The following is a 20,578-nucleotide window of genomic DNA, read 5'->3' on the forward strand; positions in this document are numbered from 1 at the left end:
TTTTATTCCTATTACAAGGAATGTAAACATCCCTTTGTAATAGGAATATGGCATGGTCTGTTCTCTTTAAAGTTAGATATGGGGTCAATAAGATCCCACATCTCACCACTAGGCTGGGACAGCTGAAAAAAAAAAAAAAAAAAAAAAAAAAAAAAAAAAAAAAGGGAAGAAAATCTCGGCTTCCCAGCTGTTTGTTTGAATGCAGAGTCTGGGCGTGACGTCATAACATCGCGCCCGGCCTCCGAACGATCGAGACTCCGGCGACCATCTGGTCCACCGAAAATTTCTATGGTGAACATCCAGGGCCGGAGGATCCGTTCTCCGACTCACTGATGGCAGCGGCGTGTCGGTAGAAGCACCGGAAGGCAGCGGGACGTCCCTTCTAACCACCCGTAAGAACGATTAAGTGGCTGACAAGCAGCTATGATCATTCTTATGGTATAGAGAACAGCCGGCTGAAAAAGAAATATCTGAATGATGCCTGTAGCTGCAGGCATCATTCAGATATACCGACACACAGTCAAGGACGTCATATGACGGCTGGCGGTCGGGAAGTGGTTAAAAAAAGCAAGCTCCATTAATGTGAAACAAAAGATAACATTTCATATGGGTACAGTGTTGCATGACCGCGCAATTTTCATTCAAAGCTTGACAGCGCTCAAAGCTTAAAATAGGCCTAGGCAGGAAGGGGGTGAAAGTGCCCAGTATTGAAGTGGTTAAATACCACCAAAAGAAAGCTCGGTCTAAAAAAAAAAAAAAAAATTATAAACATTTCCATATGGTTACGGTGTTGCATGACTGAGTAATTGTCATTCAAAATGTGACAGTGCTGAAAGCTGAAAATTGGCCTGGGCAAGAAGGGGGTGAAAGTGTCCAGTATTGAAGTGGGTAATGTGCCCTTGTGGTGGCTTTAGTTCCCCTTTAAAGTGGTTGTAAACCTATTTACACCATTTGTGGTAAGCCTATAATAAGGCTTACCTGTAGGTACTGGAAATAGCACCTATACCTGCACAGTTTAGGAGATATTTACCATATACGCTTGTGCCGTCATCGGGGCATGCGCGGTGAAGAAATGGCCCTCTGTGTCGTGACTGATGGCTCCTTCACGGGAGTGACATCACATGACTCTGGCCAGTCACAGAGCCAAAGTCCATGGCCTCAGAAGGAAGAGGGGTGAAGATGGATGCAGCCACCAGCGAGGACAACATGGGCTTCGTTTGCAGCTAAGTGCCACATAATGGGCTAGTATGCGATGAATACTAACCCATTATGCCTTTACTTTGCAGGGGAATAAAAAGAGGAAGTAAAACCCATCAGGATCTGGGAAAAGGCTTTCTCCAGATTAAGCAGGGGGAACTGTTTTCAGAAAATATATTATTTTGGGGAGTTAACAGTAATTTCTAGCAAAAGAAAAAAAAAATGCAGATTTTACCATGTGGGCAAAAAAAATGAAAAATCTGCCCCAGTAGGCCAGTGGTTGAAGCAGAAACATCACAACTCAGGAGTAAGAGACGTGGGAGATATAAAGGTTTGTAGTTCATTTCTCCTGTTTAGCTGGTCTGTTGGTGTGAACGAGGATCTATCCTTTACAATTCACCCCCCCCAGGACCAGCATTGCCCAAGCATGGACTGGGGTCAGACCTCATCATGAACCCTACAGGACATATTCCATAAGACACTCAGCAACCAATCACAATCCATCTTTTAGGAGCAGCTAACAGTAAGGAGAATTATGATTGGCTGTCCCTGCACTCTGTTACTGGTACTGTTTGCTAATGAAGCCTCTTCGGGAGCTGAGCCCGTACATTCGCATCCCCTCTCCTCATCACTGTGCCTCCCCATCCTCCTGCCGTCTATTCTATCTCCCCGCACTCGGCTCTCTCCAGCACAGCTAAGCACTCAGTGACGTCACTTCCGGTACTCTCTCACTGCACCGGGGACGTGGCCATCACCCGTTACAATGCCGCCGCTATGCAGCCGGCTCCTCACCCTCCCCTGCACTCGCTTCAAAGCCCCTCCCTCTTCCCTTACCTATAGCGGGATTACCGCTCGGGGCCCCCAACTCCACAGCCGGGCCCTTGCCTCACACCCTCCTCCGGAGCGCCTTACAAACGCTGTGAGCGCTGTAACAAAGGGAGCGATTGAGCGGGCCGGATCACATGACGCGTGACGTCACCCGGGGCCGCCGGGAAATGTAGTTTTATCCGACCCGGGGCGCTTGCTGTGCTGTGTGGACTGCAGAGGTAGAATGAGATGTCCCGGCATGCCCCGGGGCGGCACTGCGCATCTGTATGGTGTGCGGAGCGGGTCTCCTCATCACTGCCTGGTCCTGCCTGCCTGCCCTGTTCTAGGTGCAATAAATGTGTCACTTTATCAACACAGTATTTCCTCCACACAAGACCTAAAACATATAAATGAAGCCATATTAAAAAAGAAAAAACATGCATTTGTGAATTATTTGGGTTTGAGATGAATGAGGCACATCAGCGTGGTGCGTTAACTATGGTACCGTTTGTTGAAATATGAAATACTATACACAGTCTACTCATGTACCAGCTGGGTAAACACAAAGCCAAGCGGCTCCAACAACTATCCTCCAAACACCAGAGCTGGTGCAAGGATTTTTGACACCCTAGGCCAGTGATGGCGAACCTTGGCATCCCAGATGTTTTGGAACTACATTTCCCATGATGCTCATGTATTTCTGCAGTGTAGTCGAGCATCATGGGAAATGTAGTTCCAAAACATCTGGGGTGCCAAGGTTCACCATCACTGCCCTAGGCGAAGCCTCATTTTGCTGCCCCCCTCCCCGGCTCCACCCCTGACTCCACCCCCTTTTCCCATCCCATGTAAACCCCACCTTTTTAATGAAGCACCCATCAAATGCAGCCTACCAGGACCCATCAATACAGCCTTACCAGCGCTCATCAAATGCAGCCTACCAGCACCCATCAATGCAGCCTACCAGCGCCCACCAATGCAACCTCACCAGCGCCCATCAATGCAGCCTCACCAGCGCCCAGCAATGCAGCCTCACCAGCGCTCATCAAATGCAGCCTCACCAGCGCCCATCAAATTCAGCCTCACCAGCGCCCATCAAATGCAGCCTACCAGCACCCATCAATACAGCCTTACCAGCACTCATCAAATGCAGCCTCACCAGCACTCATCAAATGCAGCCTCACCAGCGCCCATCAATGCAACCTCACCAGCGACCATCAATGCAGCCTCCCAGCACCCATCAATACAGCCTTACCAGCGCTCATCAAATGCAGCCTACCAGCACCCATCAATGCAGCCTACCAGCGCCCACCAATGCAGCCTCACCAGCGACCATCAATGCAGCCTCACCAGCGACCATCAATGCAGCCTCACCAGCGCCCATCAATGCAGCCTCACCAGCGCTCATCAAATGCAGCCTCACCAGCGCCCATCAAATGCAGCCTCACCAGCGCCCATCAAATGCAGCCTCACCAGCGCCCATCAATACAGCCTTACCAGCGCTCATCAAATGCAGCCTCCCAGCACCCATCAATACAGCCTTACCAGCGCTCATCAAATGCAGCCTCACCAGCACTCATCAAATGCAGCCTCACCAGCGCCCATCAATGCAGCCTCGCCAGTACCATCAATGCAGCCTCGCCAGTACCATCAATGCAGCCTCGCCAGCACCCATCAAATGCAGCCTACCAGCACCCATCAATACAGCCTTACCAGCGCTCATCAAATGCAGCCTCATCAGCGCTCATCAAATGCAGCCTCACCAGCGCCCATCAAATGCAGCCTCACCAGCGCCCATCAAATGCAGCCTGCCAGGGCCCATCAATGCAGCCTCACCAGCGCCCATCAATGCAGCCTCACCAGCATCCATCAAATGCAGCCTGCCAGTGCCCATCAATGCAGCCTCACCAGCGCCCATCAAATGCAACCTCACCACCGCCCATCAAATGCAGCCTCACCAGCGCTCATCAATGCAGCCTAGACCAGCGCTCATCAAATGCAGCCTCACCAGCGCCCATCAATGCAGCCTACCAACGCCCATCAAATGCAGCCTACCAGCACCCATCAATGCAGCCTCACCAGCACCCATCAATGCAGCCTACCAGCGCCCATCAAATGCAGCCTCACCAGCGTCCATCAAATGCAGCCTCACCAGCGTCCATCAAATGCAGCCTAACAGCGCCCATCAATACAGCCTACCAGTGTCCATCAATGCAGCCTCACTAGCGCCCATCAATACAGACTACCAGCGCCTATCAAATGCAGCCTCACCAGCATCCATCAAATGAAGCCTCACCAGTGCCCATCAAATGCAGCCTCACCAGCGCCCATCAAATGCAGCCTCACCAGCGTCCATCCAATGCAGCCTCACCAGTGCCCATCAATGAATGTTTGCTTGCTTCCATGCATTTGGGAGTTGGGACACAGACACAGCCCCCTGCCGCCACTGCACCTCTGACACTATGTGCGAACTGAGCGGCAGCTGCCTTCTGATGCTGAAACTTAGTTGCTTGCTGCAGAGAGAGAGTAGGAACACCAGTGGCTGGTGCCCTAGGCAGCAGGGCGCCCTAGGCGGCTGCCTAATTTGCCTAGTGGTAGCAACGGCCCTGCCAACCACAACGCCGCCATCAGTGACAACCTCCGTGTGTGCAGCTCCGCCTCATTTCTATCTACACTTACATACCTTGTGAGTACGTTTGCCCCACCGAAGCCTCATTGAAGCACCAAGCAAAAGAAGGTGTAAACAGGACTGTAAGCTACCCATCAAATGCAGCCTACCAGCACCCATCAATACAGCCTTACCAGCGCTCATCAAATGCAGCCTCATCAGCGCTCATCAAATGCAGCCTCACCAGTGCCCATCAAATGCAGCCTGCCAGTGCCCATCAATGCAGCCTCACCAGCGTCCATGAATGCAGCCCCCCTAGCGCTCATCAATGCAGCCTCACCAGTGCCCATCAATGCAGCCTCACCAGCGCCCATCAATGCAGCCTCGCCAGCACCCATCAAATGCAGCCTACCAGCACCCATCAATACAGCCTTACCAGTGCTCATCAAATGCAGCCTCATCAGCGCTCATCAAATTCAGCCTCACCAGCGCCCATCAAATGCAGCCTCCCCAGCGCCCATCAAATGCAGCCTCACCAGCGCCCATCAAATGCAACCTCACTACCGCCCATCAAATGCAGCCTCACCAGCACTCATCAATGCAGCCTAGACCAGCGCTCATCAAATGCAGCCTCACCAGCGCCCATCAATGCAGCCTACAAGCGCCCATCAAATGCAGCCTACCAGCGCCCATCAATGCAGCCTCACCAGCGCCCATCAATGCAGCCTCACCAGCGCCCATCAATGCAGCCTCACCAGCGCCCATCAATTCAGCCTACCAGCGCCCATCAAATGCAGCCTCACCAGCGCCCATCAAATGCAGCCTTACCAGCGCCAATCAATGCAACCTACCAGCGACCATCAATGCAGCCTCACCAGTGCCCATTAAATGCAGCCTCATCAGCGCCCATTAAATGCATCCTCGCCAGCGCCCATCAAATGCAGCCTCACCAGCACCCACCAAATGCAGCCTCACCAGCGCCCACCAAATGCAGCCTCACCAGCGTCCATCAAATGCAGCCTAACAGCGCCCATCAATACAGCCTACCAGCGCCCATCAATGCAGCCTCACCAGCGCCCATCAATGCAGCCTCACCAGCGCCCATCAATACAGACTACCAGCGCCCATCAAATGCAGCCTCACCAGCATCCATCAAATGAAGCCTCACCAGCGCCCATCAAATGCAGCCTCACCAGCGTCCATCAAATGCAGCCTAACAGCGCCCATCAATGCAGCCTACCAGTGCCCATCAATGAATGTTTGCTTGCTTCCATGCATTTGGGAGTTGGGACACAGACACAGCCCCCTGCCGCCGCTGCACCTCTGACACTATGTGAGAACTGAGCGGCGGCTGCCTGCTGATGCTGAAACTTAGTTGCTTGCTGCAGAGAGAGAGTAGGAACACCAGTGGCCGGTACCCTAGGCAGCAGGGCGCCCTAGGCGGCTGCCTAGTTTGCCTAGTGGTAGCACCGGCCCTGCCAACCACAACGCCACCATCAGTGACAACCTCCGTGTGTGCAGCTCTGCCTCATTTCTATCTATACTTACATACCTTGTGAGTACGTTTGCCCCACCGAAGCCTCATTGAAGCACCAAGCAAAAGAAGGTGTAAACAGGACTGTAAGCTAACCATTTTATTTAGTGACAGCAGCTTTGACTGGCAATCAAAGAGCTTTAACAAAGCCTATTCGAAGCCTTGTTTTGAAGCAAGCAAGTGTAAACTAACCCTTAATTATTTGTGGCATAGATTCTGCAAGGTGCTGGAAACATTCCTCTGAGATTTTGGTCCATATTGACATGATTGCATCACGCATTTGCTGCAGATTTGTCGGCTGCACATCCATAATGCGAATTTCCCGTTCCAACATACCTCCCACCCATCCCGGATTCTGCAGGACTGTCCCGCAATTTGAAGTAAGTCCCATGGCCCCGCGGATCTAAGCTGGAGTCCCGGAGCCCACTGCTTCGCTGTCCGACTTGTGCATGGCTGCTCTGCGTACCAACTTCACCCCCGGACTCCGACTCCCTCGTTTTACCCCCGTTTCACCGCACCACCGCATTGGAGTGGCTTTCCCCTAAGCCTGCCACAGTGCTCTGTCCTGCTGCTGCAGAGTGATAGCATGAGCAGAACAGAGCAGTAGACACTTGGAAGGCTAGCACATCAGGCTTTTCTGCCTAGCCTGCCACAGTGCACTTGATGGTGTCATCCAAGGCTTAACCATGCCCCCACCACAACCCCCCCACAGGGGGAGCACACTGCATAAAAGGGTAGGTGCGGCCAAATTGCGTGTCACCTACAGGGTGCAGGACTCAGGATTGCGTGCTATCTACAGGGTGCAGGTCTCAGGATCGTGTGCTACTTACAGGGTGCAGAACTCACGAACACGTGCTACCTAAAGGGTGCAGGACTCAGGATTGCGTGCTACCTACAGGGTGCAGGTCTCAGGATCGTGTGCTACTTACAGGGTGCAGAACTCAGGAACACGTGCTACCTAAAGGGTGCAGGACTCAGGATTGCGTGCTACCTACAGGGTGCAGGACTCAGGATCACATGCTACTTACAGGGTGCAGGACTCAGGATTGTGTGCTACCTACAGGGTGCAGGAGTCAGGATCGCATGCTACCTACAGGGAGCAGGACTCAGGATCATGCTATGGGCAGGGTACAGAAGTGTGCTGTATACAGGGCGCAAGGCTCAAAATGGCACTACGTACAGGGGGCAGGGTTCAAAAACTCACAAAGTACAGGGTGCAAGGCTCAAGAGTTCATGGAGTACAGGGAGTACATGTACTTGGAGTACAAGGTGAAAAGTTAAGTACTGCATCTGTTAAACAGAACAGAAGAGAGGACAGAGGGGCTGCTGCCAAAGAGCAGCTACAACTTACAGAAGGTGTGCAGTCTGGACTTTAAAAGGAGCTGGCGGCGCTGCCCATTGATTTCAATGAGCAGGGGCGCTTTAGGAGCGAGGCTGCAAAGATGCGGCTTGCAGAACTTCTTCTGGCGTCCTGCTAGCGTACCGCTCCAGTGTGAAAGCACTTGGGCTTTCACACTGGAGTGAGAAGAGAGGCTCGTTACAGGCACTATTTTTAGTTTAGTTATGGCTCATCTCAGGGAACTGCTTTAATGTTAGATGTTTCACAACTTGGCGTAGTCGGCAGGATACACCCACCTCATGCACCTGAACACCACGACTAAAGAGACCATGGCTGTCAGTTAGCTAGAACTTGTCCAGGCTTTCCCAGAGACCTGGAACATGACTGGCGTGCTGTGCTTTGAATTGGCTTCTGTGTAAGGCACTGTTGCCAGACTGGTTGGAATTCTAATACCTGGAAGCCCGCCAGAACTCCACATGGTTTGCTTCACTATGCCATTGCCATGTCCCGTGAAGTGTTACCATGGAAGAAGCATGTTCCCGTTCTGGATAAAGGCCTTGTCTAGAAAGCCCATTGCAGGTATAGCCCATCATCATGTGAAAGTTCTAGATTAGTTCTGGGTAATCTGCTCGAGTTGCCAGAGATGGTCAATAAACTTTGCTACTTGGGCGAGATGCCACAGCTGTGGAACCCTGCCTTTCAAAAAATGGAGGGGTCTAAGGAACCTTCTTTTTTCGGTGAAGATGGACTGCCCATGCCACGAGCGATCCCTGCTGCTTCTGTTCTGTCTGCCGCCTCCGAGGACAAAAGCCCACCTGTATCAGAGCGCATCATTACCAGTCAAGACTTACCTGGGTTGGCCTCCCCAAGGATTCCGGGGTTGAGTTGCCAACCGATCCACCTGCTACAGGAGAACTGAATGTCCAGGATGATGGATCTGTGATTGCCTGCTCTCAGTATTCCACCTACTTGCCGGTCACCGCATTGTTGGGACCCATAGTAGTGGCGATGCCCTCGGAGGAGATCCCAGACACTACCAGTCTTATGGATTCACTTGTCCCTGAACCTGCAGAGCCTCTATCCCTACTACAGTGCACTTCATCAGCAGCCATCTCCCTGAGACCACAGGAGCTGCCGCAACCTTTGGCCACCCGTCCAGAGGGTTTATCAGGGTGTCCTAGAGCAGTGGTTCTCCACCCCGTCCTCAAGTACCCTCAACAGGCCATGTTTGCAGGTTTTCCTTTATCTTGCACAGGTGCTTTAAACCAGAGTCAATGGCTTGGCATTTTAGACAGCTAGTTTATCTAAAAAAAAATACCAAAACATGGCCTGTTGGGGGTACTTGAGGACAGGGTTGAGAACCACTGTCCTAGAGCACCTTAATATTTGACAGCAGCAAGGAGGAATGACCGTCCTCCCCAGAGATTGTCATCTCTCTGTCTATGGTTCTGGAAGAGGCTCCAGCACAACCTGCTCCTAGGTCACTCAGTGATAAATTACTAGCTGTGACTCGCCACCCTGGGGACCGTAAAGGTCAGTCTCACCTGGAAGAAAGATTACAAGGCTGTAAAGATTACAATGGTACTTTGACACCTATCTTCTTAAGAAGTATGGCTATACCTTCCCGTACATGAGGAACTACCAAAAATATACACTTAGGCCATGTGGGAGAGACTTCTGGTGCTGGAACACCTCCGAGAGTTCCGGTTCCAAAATGAATATATTGAGGCCCGTTTCCACCAATTGTACTGGAACATCTGGTGACTGTCACGGTCCCTACCGTGCCTTGCAGACGGCCAGGCGTGGTCGCACCCCAAGTGGCTCAAGGTGGTATTGAACCCATAACCTTCCGTTTGTTGCTGCTTTTGATTTACCTTGAGCCACACCTCAGTTCTCTATTCAGCCTGCTTTCCAGCTATGCCTAGTTCTGCTTGAAGTACTGAGGGCGATACTCTGATTGTACCTGTCACTCCTGGTTCAGCTGAGGCAGTTTATCCAATCAGCTGGGTATAAAACACTGCCTCACTCTGAGGGCTTTGTCAGTTCATTGTCTCCTGTTTTGCCTAAGGTGCCTGTGTTCCTGAAACAGTGTTCCAAGACTGACGCCGGCTTCTGACCCTGGCTCTGCCTATCGTTTATTCTGACTTCTGGAATCCCTGACTATGGCTTTACTTCGACTATCCTTTGGCAAATTCCTGTCAAGCCCCCACACACAGATTCACAGCCCAGGTAGCTTATCTCTTTGTTACCGTGGGCTGTGTTTATTTGCAAGGGTGAGCGTATACCTCTGTGCCATGGACTCCAATCTAGGTAAGCCCTTACAGTGACACATCTACATGGACCAGATAGAGCTGTGCAAACCAGGCTACGCCTATCCAGTCATCCACCAGATAATGGACATGCACCCGGTCTCGGGAAAACAGGTTTCAGTACCTGACTATTATGTGTAGAGTGGTCATATTGCTGTTCGCTAAATTGTTGCTGTTTTACTGTTCCCTGTTTTTAATGATCTTCTGTTTTATGGTTGCCATGTGATGCTATTAAGGTTTGTCGCAGCTGGGATGGCTTGCGAAAAGGGGAGGGCAAGTATAGGCAGGTTGCCTACAGGTGTTCTTGTTAGTTATGGCTGCCCTAGGCTGAGGGGGGGAAGAGTTAAGTGTGTGTGCTCAGTTCCCAAGCTGTTTTGGGTCCAGCCTACTCACGATTGATATTAATATGAGAGAAGGCTGGGTTCAGGGGTCCGTTTGTCCTTATGCTTGCCCACTCTGAGCCGTACATGCTGTGAAGGAGGACTGCTGGGGTTCCTGGAGAACATCCAAGCATGGGAAATGCAAAGACTGACTACTACCTTACAGAGATATGCCTGGGCAGCCATTCGGTTGTAGTTAGGATCAGGAAATTGACTCTGTTCACACTGAACTGTATTGCTAAAGGACTTTAAGTTGCATTAACCATTCTGAGCCTGGTCTGAAGTTATTTAAAGGGGTGCATATTGGCTCTGGCGTATCAAAAGAACCAGGGTCTGCAAAGCACATAAGGGGTATGAAGTTCAGCTGCTACAGAAGGTCTGCTCGGCAAAGCAGTGTAATTGCTATGAGTAACCAAGCACTAGATCAAGACACAAAGTAACCAGTCGTTAGGTGTGTCAGGGAAGGCTTGCCCATAGTGCGGACAATGTTCCCAGGCGCATACGTGTGCGCATGAGAAGGCTAGCAACCAAACTGGGCAGATGTGCACAGATCTACACACCTGTCACCTATACTGGCTCCAAACTAGCTATTTAAACAGGGCTGTAGCACTGGCTTATTGCTATTTGGTCTACAGCATTCCATGTGCTTTAGTGCCTGACCACTGATCCTGACCCGGCTTGCCTCTGACCATGTTTGTTTACTACCCGACCTGATCTTGGCTTGTCCCTGGCCTTTGCTTCTGCTCATGCCTGCTTCACTGTTGTTGACCCTGGTCTGTGACCTGACTATTCTCCTGCCTGCTGCTTATGCCTAATCTGTTTGTTACCGGCCTGGCTTGTCTGAACCTACAGCCTGCTACAGCTCCTCCAGTCCAGTACACTCTCATCTAGCTTCTGCTCTCCCCCAAGCATCCGCCATTTGTCGCCAGTCAGCTCTTCACCTGCCAGCCTACATGGTCTCCTTGCTTCCAACTAGTGGTGTGTTGGCTACCACCAGCGCAGACTATTGAACTAATTACAGGAACTCCTACCTCGCTGTGCTCTTGCGGCCACTGTTCCACTTTTAGTGGCACTGGAGCTGTAAGAGAGGCCCTTACACTTCACATCAGGCTGAATAACCAGGTAGGTGACAGCATGGTATCTGGTAAAGGCGACAGGTCCTCCAGTAGAGAGGGAGTCCATGTTCTGGTTTCCATCACTAGCGGTCAGTTTCACGTAGCAACTAGAACCAAACCCACGTTTCAGAGATCTATGGCCTGGTCAGAAGTACACACGACTGGTGGAGAGGGCACGGCTAAGCAGTGTCCCTCCTAATGCAACATATTTCAAGTTACAGTTTGTAGTAACACAGAACAGCACTTTGCACATTTATTACTGCACAGTGTTATGGCTCATCTCTAAGTCAGGGAACTGGCTAAGGCTGGGTTTACACTAGTGCGAATTGAATGCACCCAATTTGCACAGCAGGAGATTGTGACCGTCTCTCTATGGAGCCGGTTCACACATCTCCGCAGCGGCTCTGTGCGTCTTTTGGTCCGTTTCAGGCAAAAATTCGGGCTGAAATCTGACCTGAAACGGTGAACGAGGACGCACCGGACTCCTGCTGTGAACTGCTCCGTGCTCATATGTAAACCCAGCCTTAATGTTAGACTTTTCACATGACCGCAGTCTCTGCCTGGTCCCGGGGATTTATGAGCTCCACATGCAGGATGAAGATAACCCTGTCCCCCCAACAAGCTGTCACAGCTGAAATACAAAACTTTAGATATACTTTCCAAAAGCTCCAGGCTACAGTGTTCTGTTCTGGATATTGAATGGTCTATATTGTAAGAATTAATTCACTCTGGATGCACAAATTTGAGTCACTGTCAATATGGGATGGATAGCTATACCAGACAGCTCAAACACCCTAGAATGGAGTTCAAGTGAAAATCAGTAGGATCCTTAAAGGTAGAACACCATAAACCTGCTTAGTGGTGTGTTTGTTGAGGTGCATGACTGGTGGAAGACCACTTTTCAATATATTCCCCCGGAAAGGGAAAGCACTTCCCTGACTACTAATAGATTTCAGTCCTCATAAAATACAGTTTTACAAAGAGAATTATTAGGAAGATCACCCCTTGAGACAACATGCGATCCAAAGCCAGAAACAAGGGTCTCCTTTTTCTGGATGCTTGGGAACACCTGACCAAAGAAGACGGGATACCGTGGAGGATACCCATTTGTCTTGAATCTTTCTGCCAAACACCCGCAAAACACCAAAGCCTTCCCCCCCACTCGGCCGAGTGGAGGCGCCCCTTCACAAGGAGGCTTTGGGATTCTGCTTACCAGATCTTTGACCCCAAGGGAAGGCTGTTGCCACTGCCTAGAGGCCGAGGAAATTGGGGCTGGGGAAAGAGAGCATTTAAAAAGAAGGACGTTTCTCTTTCTTTTTAACCACTTCAGCCCCGGAATGATTTACCCCCTTCCTGACCAGAGCACTTTTTACAATTTGGCACTGCGTCGCTTTAACTGACAATTGCGCAGTCATGCAATGCTGTACCCAAACAAAATTTGCGTCCTTTTCTTCCCAAAAATAGAGCTTTCTTTTGATGGTATTTGATCACCTCTGCGGTTTTTATTTTTTGTGCTATAAACGGAAAAAGACTGAAAATTTTGAAAAAAAATGTCTACTTTTTGTTATAAAAAAAATCCAATAAACTCAATTTTAGTCATACATTTAGGCCAAAATGTATTTGGCCACATCTTTGGTAAAAAAAATGTCAATAAGCATATATTTATTGGTTTGCGCAAAAGTTATAGTGTCTACAAGCTAGGGTACATTTTCTGGAATTTACACAGCCTTTAATTTATGACTGCCTATGTCATTTCTTGAGGTGCTAAAATGGCAGGGCAGTACAACCCCCCCCCCCAAATGACCCCATTTTGGAAAGTAGACACCCCAAGGAAATTGCTGAGAGGCATGTTGAGCCCATTGAATATTAATTTTTTTAAAGTCCCAAGTGATTGAATAATGACAAAAAAAAAAAATTACAAAAAGTTGACACTAAATGATATATTGCTCACACAGGCCATGGGCATATGTGGAATTGCACCCCAAAATACATTCAGCTGCTTCTCCTGAGTACGGGGATACCACATGTGTGGGACTTTTTGGGAGCCTAGCCGTGTACGGGGCCCACGAAAACCAATCACCGCCTTCAGGATTTCTAAGGGTGTAAATTTTTTATTTCACTCTTTGCTGCCTATCACAGTTTCGGAGGCCATGGAATGCCCAGGTGGCACAAACCCCCCCCAAATGACCCCATTTTGGAAAGTAGACACCCCAAGCGATTTGCTGAGAGGCATGGTGAGCATTTTGCAGCTCTCATTTGTTTTTGAAAATGAAGAAAGACAAGAAAAAACTTTTTTTTTTTTTTCTTTTTTCAATTTTCAAAACTTTGTGACAAAAAGTGAGGTCTGCAAAATACTCACTATATCTCTCAGCAAATAGCTTGGGGTGTCTACTTTCCAAAATATGGTCATTTGGGGGGTTTTGTGCCACCTGTGATAGGCAGTGAAGAGTGAAATCAAAAATTTACACCCTTAGAAAGCCTGAAGGTGGTGCTTGGTTTTTGGGGTCCCGTACGCGGCTAAAAGCAAAAAGTCTCACACATGTGGTATCCCCGTACTCAGGAGAAGCAACAGAATGTATTTTGGGGTGTAATTTCACATATTCCCATGGCATGCTTGAGCAATATATCACTTAGTGACAGCTTTGTGCAAAAAAAAAAAAAATTGTCTCTTTCCCGCAACTTGTGTCACAATATAAAATATTCCATGGACTCGACATGCCTCTCAGCAAATAGCTTGGGGTGTCTACTTTCCAAAATGGGGTCATTTGGGGGGGTTTTGAACTGTCCTGGCATTTTATGCACAACATTTAGAATCATATGTCACACATCACCCACTCTTCTAACCACTTGAAGACAAAGCCCTTTCTGACACTTTTTGTTTACATGAAAAAATTATTTTTTTTTGCAAGAAAATTACTTTGAACCCCCAAACATTATTATATATTTTTTTAAAGCAAATGCCCTACAGATTAAAATGGTGGGTGTTTCATTTTTTTTTTTTCACATAGTATTTGCGCAGCGATTTTTCAAACGCATTTTTTTGGGGGAAAAAAACACACTTTTTTTAAATTTTAATGCACTAAAACACACTATATTGCCCAAATGTTTGATGAAACAAAAAAGATGATCTTAGGCCGAGTACATGGATACCAAACATGACATGCTTTAAAATTGCGCACAAACGTGCAGTAGCAACAAAATAAATACATTTTTAAAAGCCTTTACAGGTTACCACCTTAGATTTACAGAGGAGGTCTACTGCTACAATTACTGCCCTCGATCTGACCTTCGGGGTGATACCTCACATGCATAGTGCAATTGTTGCTTATATTTGACGCCAGACCGATGCTTGCGTTCGCCTTAGCGCGAGAGCAGGGGGGGACAGGGGTGCTTTTTTTTTTTTTTTTTTTCTTTATTATTTTTTTTGCTTTTTTATCTAATTTTTAAACCTAGATCTCTCCTCTGCCCTCAAAGCATCTGACCACACCAAGATCGGTGTGATAAAATGCTTTCCCAATGGCGCTGTTTACATCCGGTGAAATCTAAGTCATGAAATGCTCGTAGCTTCCGGTTTCTTAGGCCATAGAGATGTTTGGAGCCACTCTGGTCTCTGATCAGCTCTATGGTCAGCTGGCTGAATCACCGGCTGCATTCTAAGGTTCCCTGTTGAGACAGGAGAGCCAGAGAAAAACACGGAAGACGGGGGGGGGGGAGGCAAAGCAGTCTAGAGGCTAATTAGCCACTAGGATTGCTTTTACATGAAAGCCGACCGCTGGCTGAAAAGAATGATACCAAGATGATATTTAAACCTGCAGGCATCATTGTGGTATAACCACTCAAAGTCGTGAATTGCGTACCTGAAGACAAAAAAATGGTTAACAATAAAACACAGTAAACTGTAAAGTATAAAAAATTGCATACCTGAAAAGCAAACATGATAAAACATAACAACAATAAAACATTGCAGAATAGAATACAGTAAAAAAGAGCAGAACAATAGAGAGAGAATAGAGAGAGAGAACAATAAAACGACAACTATTTTTTTTTTTTTTTATATATTATTTTTTTAGTTTTTTGTAACTAACTTTTATAACTGTAACCAGTTCCAGAATCGGATCTCTCAAAATGCGATGGCATCTTGGGAGACCCTGTGAAAGTGTGTCTAGTCTGTGCAATGCTGTACCCTACGCTAATACTCAACTAGTGAATGGTAGCGTTCAAAACATTCACCAATGCAAAGACCAGGATTGTTAGGACAGGAGGGACAATAATAGCAGGTGTCACGCCTATATCAGTGCTTGCTGCAGACACATCTTTTTTGTGGGGGTTCGTTAGGTAGGGTTACTCGGGAGGACATAAAGAAAATGCCTCTCATGCAGCCGACTGCATTTGGTTGGGGATGTGAATGGGGGAAGTACGGGCGCTGCAGAAGTGGTGGGTTCCCAATTAGGATTGGCAAATGCAGCAGGAAGGGCATTATGGGCACAACGGGCCTGTGTTTGTCTTTTTGGTGGCAGCGGGACACTACTTGTGCTTGCCACCTCACCAGCTTGAACTGCACTTATGGGACTCACCACGTCACCAAGTGTTACTGCAGTGCTGGTTTGACTAAGACCGGGGTGTACTAGGCCGCTGGTGCTTGCCAGTTCACCAAAACGCTACCAAAAAAACTGTTAGCGATCGCAGGGATCAGGCCTGACTCTGCGAACGCTGCAGTTATGTGTTTAGTGTTTTGTAAGTGACAGTGATCGATCGATACTGCACTTGGGTGGGCTGGGCTGGGCTAGGCAGAGGGGCAAAACGCAGGTGCTAGCAGGTATCTGGGCTGATCCCGCTAACACTGCGTTTTTGGGAACCCTAAACTGCTGGGGACACTAGTATAGATCTGATTGGATCAGATATTGATCCGTTCAGATACTATACCACTAAGGGAGGTGTACGGTGCATGCGTGGGTGTTAGCGGTACTGGCACTAACCTGATGCTGCCTGGGGCTGGTGCTTGGCAGTTCACCAAAACGCTACCAAAAAAAACTGTTAGCGATCGCAGGGATCAGGCCTGACTCTGCGAACGCTGCAGTTATGCAGTTAGTGTTTTGTAAGTGACAGTGATCGATCGATACTGCACTTGGGTGGGCTGGGCTGGGCTGGGCTAGGCAGAGGGGCAAAACGCAGGTGCTAGCAGGTATCTGGGCTGATCCCGCTAACACTGCGTTTTTGGGAACCCTAAATTGCTGGGGACGCTAGTATAGATCTGATCAGATATTGATCCGTTCAGATACTATACCACTAAGGGAGGCGTATGCTGCGTGCGTGGGTGTTAGCGGTACTGGCGCTAATCTGACGCTGCCTGGGGCAACGCATATCACCGCCGGGCAATCAGGGGGCTAAACCTTTATTCGGTAATAAACGGCGGGTGCCCTGACACTATAAAAAATAAACAAACTAACCAGCGTCACCCATAACGGTTATACAGTGATCAGTGGTGAAAGGGTTAACTAGGGGGCAATCAAGGGGTTAAAACATTTATTAGGTAGTATATGGGGGTCCCTGACGCTATAAAATGCTGACGGCGAACCTAAATAATTACCTCCCTAACTAGCGTCACCAGTGACACTAATACAGCGATCAGAAAAATGATCGCTTAGCGACACTGGCGACGGGGGGTGATCAAGGGGTTAAAACTTTATTAGGGGGGGGTTAGGGGGTATCCTAGACCTAAAGGGGGCTAACACTAACTGCCCTACCACACTGTCACAAACTGACACCAATGCAGTAATCAGAAAAAAAACAAACTGCTTGGTGTCAGTGTGACGGGGAGGGGTGATTGGGGGGGTGTATTGTGTTCTTGGCATGTTCTACTGTGATGTGTTGTGTTGGTGCACTCACATTGCAGTCTTCTCTCCTCGGTGCCGGAACGGAAAATACCGAGCCGAGGAGAGATGACATCACTTCCTCTGCCTCTGTGTACTATACAGAGGCAGGGGAATGATCCCATTGGCTGGGAGCGATCGGGAGGGGGGGGGCCACGAATGGATGGCCTCCCCCTCACCTCCGATCGCCGGGGGACAAACGCCGACCGCCTCGGGCACCGATCGGACCCCCCGCCCGTGGGAGGCAGATCACGTACAGATACAAGATTCTGCCTGCCCGTGTTATTCTGCCGACGTACATTGTCGTGAGGCGGTCGGCAAGTGGTTAATTGGCAATAAGGTGGCCTTGCCACCAGAAATCTTCTGGATATATTTATCCAGATCATCCCCAAACAAGCGTTCCCCATGAAACGGGAACCCAATTAGATATCTTTTGCATGAGGCTTCAGCTGCCCAATGTTTAAGCCAAAGGGACCTACGCATGTGTACCAGCAGGAGTGTAAGGTGAGATGCTTGCTGGACAGAATCCATATTAGCATCTATTGCAAAACATAAGGCCCTTGGAAGAGCTGCATAGTCTTGAACTTGCTCAACAGGAAGAAAATTAACTACCTGCTTCCCCTGCTCCTTCAAATATTGGCACATACCAACTATTTCAACCGCAGGTTGGACCACAGCGCCAGCCACGGCAAAAGAGGTTTTAAGTAATGATTCCAGCTTTTTGTCAGTTGGATCTTTAAACACATGAACATTGTCCACAGGACAAGTTAGGCTTTTATTCACACAAGAAATAGCCACATCTATTGCTGGCTCACTACATTTTTTGGTAATATTTTCCTCCTTGGGGTAGAGCAGGGAGAATTTCCTAGGAGGAAAATGATTTATCTGGGTGAGCCCAACCATCATACAGCAGTTTTTCCATTAATGGATGGATGGGAAAGGAAAAAGTCGCCTGTGGAGACTTCCGAGGTCCCAAGGACGAAACAGGGGACACACCTGGTTCAGTACAGGGCAAATTGTATGTGGTACGCACCACCTCTGTATAATATTGTACCTGTAGCCTGAGAGGTAGAAAAGAGCTTCTCCTCATCCCCTGATTCGTCCGACTGCTCGTGATCCTTGTCCCCCGACAGTGTTGTATCATCAGACTGCTGATCGTCTGATAGGGAACCCAGAGCAGAGGGAGACCTACCCCATTTTCTGCTAAGGATGCTGTGATAAAGACAGTAATACTTTGTTCTAAACCACCCTGTGCTGCCTCCATAGCATCTTCAGTAACATATGCAGGGGCTGCAATATTGGGAAGGGCTGCAATGCCTGACAGCGGCGATGACTCACCCTGCATGGCTGCATCCAGCCTTTCAGGGGGGGGATGTTACCCAGCAGGCACCTCTAGAGTCCCTTGACCCTGACGGTAATTTCTTGGTGCTCTTTTTACCTGTCCCTGAAACCTTTTGCGGGGAGACATGGTCCCAAGCGAACAAAGCAGAGGTACTAAAAACAATCGCATACACTGTTGTGCCTAGCTTACAATAGTAATGTTTGCTTAGACTTGAACAACCTGATGCTGAGTAGGTGTCTAGGTGTGCCTGTATCTGATCCACATGAGATGCTTACGTGCCCCAGCTCTGTGTCCTGCCGCTTACAGACCATTGGCGACCTGGGGTCTTTAAAACAAGTGCCTCACGCTTGAGCAGTGAATCATCAAGCACGCCGCTCGCAACCACGCCCCCCCCCCCTCCTTCCCCACCGTTTTCGCCGTGCCCCCTATGCTCACGTAGGACCAATATGGCGGCGGCCGGGGGGCAAAAGAGAAGACCGGGAGGCTACTCAGGGGCCCCAAGACTGCGTGGGATCCCCTTTATCATTTAAGTGGCAGTGCCTGCAGCGGAGGAAGTGAGCGACTGACAGAGCTGTATTTCCTGGAAGTGTGTAATACCAGGTATGCCTCTTACTCCCTCTAGTGGCGGAAAACAGGTAAGACATGCAACAACTCAAAGAAGCTAATCCTTAAGGTGTTTATCTAGGATTGCTTCACTTACCATATCCCGCCGCAGGATACTGCTGAGAACAGCCAGACCCAACCTTCACCCATCACGGCGGGTAGTGTTGTGCCAACCTTCAAGGTTTTGGGTTCCTACTTACAGAAGCCTCTTACCTGGACCTGTAGACGACTGCCAGAAAACTTTTCGCATTTTTAATATGTGCACATAAGTACTGGATCCCAGTCCTCAGAGAGAGACATTACAGGCAAAACCTTGTTTCTTCTTCCACGAGGCCCGGGTACCATCCATCTTAGGCAATAGCAATTGGCTTGAGGTTCGGATCCGGTTGTGAAGCTCCTAGAACCCCGCAGGGACCATCAAACAAAGCTTTCTTCTAAGCACATCTTGCATCGTGACCAAACACCTTAGACACTGGCGAAAAAAAACTAAGGTTCTCTCCATATGGGAGGGGTTATATAGGGGAGGAACTCTCCTTACAATTAGGGTTGCCAGTGTCCAACACCTGAAGGTGGCTATCTAACCCATGATGTAATGAATAGAGCTCTGTGTCCCATGATGTACGAACAAGAAACAGGAGTTTTGATGCGCTTTCAGAAAGTGCATCATAACTGCAGGATATAATGTAAGTCTATGGCAAAGCGCAGCTAACCCAGGAAAGTAGGTAAACCACAGCACATTAGTGTGAAAGCACCCTTATGGGGCTCAGAATAGGGTGCATTTACAATTGCAGTTTGGGGGGTGGTAAAACCCCATAGTTAAGATGTGTATCACCCCCGATAAAATCGCACCTTTAGCTGCAGTGGCCAGGGGTATACACATCACAGCTGGAATTATATGCCCTGTCATGGTTGACGGTTGTAGCAATTGCCAAGCATGACACATTTAAGTGAATGGGGCCACTTTGCATGTGCCCAGCAACTTTGTGCAGTACAGCAAACAAGGGGTTAAAGTGGGCAGCATTGTGTTGCTCTCTCACCACCTTCTTTAACCCCTTGGACCCCACAGAAGCATGTAGTTGTTGGGCATTTGCAGAGTGGCCCCATTTATTTGAATGGGTCACGATTGGGAGGCAGTAGCACCCACCAAAAGCAACAGTGAGTTTAATTCCTGCTGCAGCATGAGTACACCTTTGGCTGCTGCCTCAGCAGCTAAAGGGGGGTAGGGTTTGAGGGTGGCAAACTCATTTGCAGGGTGTTACCACCCCCCAACTTTATGTGTGAATGAGCCCCAAGTGTGCCGCTGCGTAATGCAAGGGCTCATTCACAAATACAGCAGGCACTGCTGCTCCTATGAAAATCGATCCGACTGCGTTTGGTAGGAGATATATTGCTGCCTCACCACCGGATTTAAACACGTAATTGCAACACGGTAGTATAGGAAGAGGTTTACATCAGGTGTGACGAGGCAACAGTGTGA

At 48.9% G+C, this 20,578-nt stretch overlaps 1 protein-coding gene across 5 annotated transcripts in view; it reads right to left on the reverse strand.

The window, feature by feature from the left end:
* LG03H2orf42 (linkage group 03 C2orf42 homolog) overlaps positions 1-2,186 on the reverse strand; it is a 34,943-nt gene extending 32,757 nt beyond the window's left edge. For 2 of the 5 annotated variants that reach the window (XM_073621994.1, XM_073621993.1), the window contains exon 1: positions 1,031-2,017. The gene's annotated coding sequence lies outside the window, so the exon portion shown is untranslated. The other 3 variants (XM_073621990.1, XM_073621991.1, XM_073621992.1) reach the window with 3 other exon arrangements.
* Positions 2,187-20,578: the final 18,392 nt, after the last annotated feature.

Source organism: Aquarana catesbeiana, linkage group LG03 (genome assembly GCF_042186555.1).
Source record: "Aquarana catesbeiana isolate 2022-GZ linkage group LG03, ASM4218655v1, whole genome shotgun sequence".
Taxonomy (NCBI): Eukaryota; Metazoa; Chordata; class Amphibia; order Anura; family Ranidae; genus Aquarana; species Aquarana catesbeiana.